Source organism: Pan paniscus, chromosome 6 (assembly GCF_029289425.2).
Source record: "Pan paniscus chromosome 6, NHGRI_mPanPan1-v2.0_pri, whole genome shotgun sequence".
NCBI classification, from domain to species: Eukaryota; Metazoa; Chordata; class Mammalia; order Primates; family Hominidae; genus Pan; species Pan paniscus.
Window position 1 is genome coordinate 11,994,443 of NC_073255.2, and position 5,854 is coordinate 12,000,296.

The window sequence follows — 5,854 nt, forward strand, 5'->3', positions numbered from 1 at the left end:
TTGTGCTTTTCAATCTCAGCCTAGCCCTGAGCAATTTGTCAACCTTCCTATTTGTCTTTGACCAGGTTCTTCATCCCACTTCTCAATGGCTCTCAGTTGACCACCTCATCTCATACTTTATTCACAAAATTGGCAGTGTCAGTAAAACATCCTATATCATCCTACTCATACACATTACAAAGTTGCCTGCCTCCTCTGCCCAAGTCTCAGAGGGCAAGTTCTTCCTGTCCTCACCACCACTGGGAACCTACTCCCTCCTGCTCCCTCTGCAATTGGCTTCATCAATCTTTTTCTTGTTTTCCTTTACCTTCAACCTCACCTTCTCTACTGAGCCCTCCTCTAGTATCTACAGACCTGCTCATGTTCCTCTCAACCTAACATTTTATCCCTTGTATATTTCAAAGGAAGCTAGAAATGCAGATTTCTTGAGATACCTCTCAATTCTTAACTGTTGGCAACTATTTTTTAAAAATATTGTAAACACTGGTGAGGGAAACAAAATGAAAATTTGGGCCAACTTGGTCCAAAGGCTGTGGATGAGTGCCCCTGGATTCCATGGCTGAATTTGCTTGGTTTTCTTTGGGAATCTTTGGTTTTTGCTGCTGCTGGTTGTTTGTGAGCCAACCTCTCTCTGCCTACTCAGGTGTTCATCCCCAGCCCACGAGTCTTCTCTTACTACACAGTCTTTCTGAGTGACGTCCTAAGTCTGTATCTCACACTCTTACCTATGCTTTTGTTTCTGACTTCCATTTCCAGTTCCTGCTATAGCTGGAAATCTTACAAACACTTCAGAGTCCACACCAGCCCTCCCATCACCCCCAACCTCTATCCTTTGCTAAGCCAACACCTACACATAATTTAAGACTCAGCTTCCCTGAAAGCAAGCTGCCCTCCTCTCCATTTCTCTCTCAGGATTGGGATACCTCTCCCATGTCTTCAGAACATTTTTATAATTATACTCTCTACAAAGTATTATAATGATCTGTCTTGGTATCTGTCTTACCCACCTACAATGGGACATGTCAATGAGCAGGGGCTGTGTCTCATTAATCTTTGTAATCCCAGCTTCAAGCATAGTGCTGACATACAGTAGCTTCCTATTAAATGCTTGACAAATTAATAAACAAACAAGAGAAAAATGCACTAAAACAGAAAATTGTCATATGCCCACAGAACACATTTCCTATGTTATTTTTATTTATGGTCTCTGTTACATAATTAGTGTTATAGTTAACGTAAAGTTTGGTATTTTATCAGAAAAAAGTATTTTCCCTTGTTACTTTTTAAATTAAGAAAAAAACTTAGACTAGTCAAGTGCAATAGAGAGAAGGCTGGGAAGAGTGGAACAACAAGTTCAATCTGTAACTATGAACAATCAATTGAGATAACTCACTGCCTTCAGACCAGCCTTAATTGTTATTTTGTAAAGCATTTATTTGCATGGTAAAATAAAACTTTATTACATTCAGCAATAAAAAATATAAAACTGAATGATGGAAGTCAATTAATAAGGTAGGATTTGCCAAATAAATATACAAAACATAATGATACACATTTCTTTTATTAAGTGAGAGATTTACTAAGACAATTTTCTACCATAAAAATGGAAAAATTAGGGTTTTTTGTTTTTGAAATTATTTATTTATTTATATTTATTATTATTATTATTAGCTTTTTTTTTTTTTTTGAGACAAGGTCTTGCTTTGTAGCTCAGGCTGGAATGCAGTGGCACAATCATGGCTCAGTGCAGCCCCCGGGTTCAAGCGATCCTCCCGCCTCTGCCTCCATGAGTAGCTGGGACCACAGGCGGGCACCACCACGCCCTGCTAATTTTTCTTTTGTGTTGTTTGTAGAGACGGGGTTTCACCATGTTGCCCAGGCTGGTCTAGAAGTCCTGGGCTGAAGCGATCCGACCGCCTCCCAAAGTGCTGGGATTACAGGAGTGAGCCATCTCGCCCAGCCGAAAAAGTATTTTTTGATCTTAAAATCTTACGTGGAATGAAAGTGAACAATGAGGCAATGAAAGTGGAAGTTTCTCTTAAGCAAATACAGAGGTCAACCATTCCAGCTTTCTAAGGTACTGGTAATACTCTTTCGTCTATTTTATTTTATGGCATAATTTTAAGACTCCTGTGAGCTGTGTCTTTAGGGGAAGTTTGGGAGGGACAGGCAGAGTGTCAATACTGAATTAACATCAGTTTAATTTTCGCCCATGGTTATCTGGGCCTCATTCCAGCATTAAGACTTTCAGAAAAAACATTGAGATAAAGCTGTCTTTTTATACCAATAGGTGGCAGTATTGCTTTGAAACAAACGACAGCAACGACACCGTACTGTCCCATTTTAAGAAACTTCTAGATCCATTGCATTTCTAAAATCTTACACTTTTATTAGACTTCGCCTTTTAAATTTTATTTTATTTGTATTTATTTATTTATTTATTTATTTATTTATTTATTTATTTATGTATTTGGAGACAGGGTCTCGCTCTGTCCCGCAGGCTGGAGTGCAGTGGCGCGATCTCTGCTCACTGCAACCTCTGCCTCCCGGGTTCAAGCAATTCTCCTACCTCAGCCTCCGGAGAAGCTGGGATTATAGGCATGCACCACCACACTCGGCTAATTTTTTGTATTTTAGTAGAGATGGGGTTTCACCGTATTGCCCAGGCTAGTCTAGAAGTCCTGAGCTCAGGCAATCCGTCCGCCTCGACCTCCCAAAGGCTAGGATTACAGCGTGAGCCACCGCGCCCGGCCTTTTTTTTGACGGTCTGGTGGCTTTGTCTCCCAGGTTGGAGTGCAGTGGCGCGATCACAGCTCAATGCAGCTTTGACCTCCCGGGCTTAAGCGATTCTCCCACCTCAGCCTCCCGAGTAGCTGGGACCACAGGCACACGCCACCATGCCCAGCTTCTAGGCTTCAACATGCCCCCCAAAATGACAGTGGAATAGCCAGATGCGGTGGTACCAGCCTGTAGTCCCAGCTACTTGGGGGACTGAGGTGAGAAGATCGCTCACCAGGAGGTCGAGGCTCCAGTTGGCTGATTGTGCCACTGGGTGACAGAGCCAGAACTTGTCTCAAAAAACAAAACGAAACAAAAGTGGATTAAATAAAGCACAAACGTGGTATTTGAAGAAAATTAAAAAGGACTCACCAATATCAGCCGTTCATTCAGAGCCTTGCCTTGGGAAGAAACACACCCTCATTTATCTTCCCCCAGGAAGGCCTTTTTCCTATCAAGTAAACCCAGAGTGATGATTAATGCAGAAAAACAGGCCCCGTGTTGCAAATGATAAGTTTGCTTCTCTGAGAACCTCCAGATTAGGTTACATTCAATTCACTAATCTAGTCTCCAGCCTGGCAAAAATTTACTGTGAAAACGTCTTCAAGTAAGTTTCTGTTTTACACTGACTGTTGGGATAGGACTGGAATCAGCGATCACAATTTGATCCTAATTTGTTGATGTTCCCTTAATTTTAAAAAATTTTTGCATGTACATGCACTCCCGTAACCATCACACTGATTAAAATATAGAATATTTCTAGTACCTAAGAAGGTTTCCTATGCTCGCTCAAACTTTAAAATCAGAAAAAAATATACTTCTCAATTTGTGTGTTTAAAACCAAAACAAACAAATAGAAAACATGAAGTAGAAGGGTTGGGGATGTGAAAGGAAAATAAAAGTTGGGGTCCCCAAATCACTAAGCTAAAGGGAAAAGTCAAGCTGGGAACTGCTTAGGGCAAACTTGCCTTCCATTCAGTTCAAAGTCACTCCTCTGCTCACTGAGATAGATGCATATCTGATTGCCTCCCTTGGAAAGACTCAAAAGAGTGTAACCCTCCCTCCGTCACCTATCTGCGACCTGGGAGCCCCCTCCCTGCTTCAAGTCTTCCTACCTTCACTTCAAGTTGTCCTGCCTTTCCAGACCGAACCAATGTACTTCTTACATATATTGACTGAAGCCTCATGTCTCCTAAAATGTATAAAACTAAGCTGTGCTACATCACCTTAGGCACAAGGTCAGGACTTTCTGAGGCTGCGTCACAGGCACATCCTCAACCTTGGCAAAATAAGCTTTCTACTCAAATTTTCAGGGTTCACATTTTGGTAACCATGGAGGGATTCTTAGTGGAGATGGCCCTGACCTTTGACAAGTCTCCTATTGGTGCTTGATACCAGCAGGAGCTAACTTTATGGCTCAAACCGAAAGAACAATTTGCTAAGGTCTGAGAGAATCCCTGATTTCCCCAAATTCAGTCATGACCCCAACTTTATTTTGCTGTACAACTCCTCTTTTTCTTTTGAGTTTTACTTGCTCCCAACACAAGGAAGGCAAGTTTTCTTGCTTCCATGACGTTGAAAGGCAGGTAACTCCTTCATGGAGTTTGAGCTCGCTGACAACAGAGAAGATGAGCTTGGTTTTTTGTTATTGTTGTTTTTTCCTGCTTCTAGGGTGGTAGAGAGCAGTCTACAGCCTGAGACCCATCACTAGGTGGGAAACTGGTTTGGGATTCTATCTTGCAAACTCCTTTTAAATGACTAAAGTTAGTATTTAACAACCAGCTGGTGTTAATTTCTTCTTAATACTTAGAGCGCTCAGAAATAGTATATTTTTGTGTGATCATTGTTAGTTTAGCAGCATTTTGTCCTAGTTGAAATATGGTAATAAGATTTAAAAAATTTTTTTAAAGGAGCTCAATGTTAAAAATCAACTTAATTAAAAGGCCATCCAAGATGTGTGTATGTATGTGTGCATGTATGCATCTTTGTATTTGAAAGGCCTTCAAGTTTTTGCTTTTTGTTTGTTTTTCTCTCCTAAGACCTTGTCTTTTTTTTTTTTGAGCAGAAGTTTTTTTTTCTTTTTCTTCTCAGTTGACTGAATTCTGTTTTCACCTGATTTTTTTTTCTTTTTTACTAAAATAGTTATTGCAACAGAGGCTACTCTTAGGTTTTTAAGAAAGAGTGTAGTTTAATTTTATGTTTCATTTGGCTCAAAATAAAATAAAAAACGTCTCCCTCTAGGACCACCAGACTCTTTCTCTCTGTACCTTATGATGTAAATTTTGCTATTTGATTTTCACCTGAGTTGTTTCCTTTAGTGTGCAAATTTAAGGCTGTTTAGCTGACAACTGCCTAGGGTTGTGAAACAGGCTATCAAGAATCTGAAAGTCTAAGATAGGAAAAAAAAAGAGCGGGGTCTTTATAAATCTATAAAATGTACTTCCCTCGGCATGCCTAATACATCTTTGTATGTATTTATGTGCTGTGTACAAAATGTTTCACTACTAAAAATATATAAAAGAGCTCTAATTAATTGGCTTAAAGGAAAATAAAAGCTCTTAAATCAGATACTAAAAAAAAAGACTAGTCAAATGCTTTTTCAAGTTTATGTAACTTAAATAAAATCTTTAACAAATAAGCTAGCTTTAAAATTATTGGTAAAGTAATATTAGAAATGTCTTAAGAATTGCCAGCATACAGTTTTTGTTTTGCATTTATTGATCAAGCAATTCCATACTTATCCCTGCCAAATGCTATAAGGTGTCAAAATTTGGCATGGGATTACGAAACTATAAAACCAGTCCAACACAGAATGATTTTTGTTTGTGTAATTTTTAATAAGTAAGACATTGATATGGGTTTAATGAAAATAGCTGCATCTTGAATTTAGTAAGATTACCATAATTTCTAATCCTGTGGCTTTAGGCAGTCTAGTCCACAGGCAATAAGGAAGTTTGTTTTGGGAAAGGACTGTTATCATTTTTGTTTCAAAGCTAAACTATAAACTAAGTTGCTCCCGAAGTTAGTTTGGCCTATGCCTAGGCATGAACAAGGATAGCTTGGAGGTTAAGAGCAG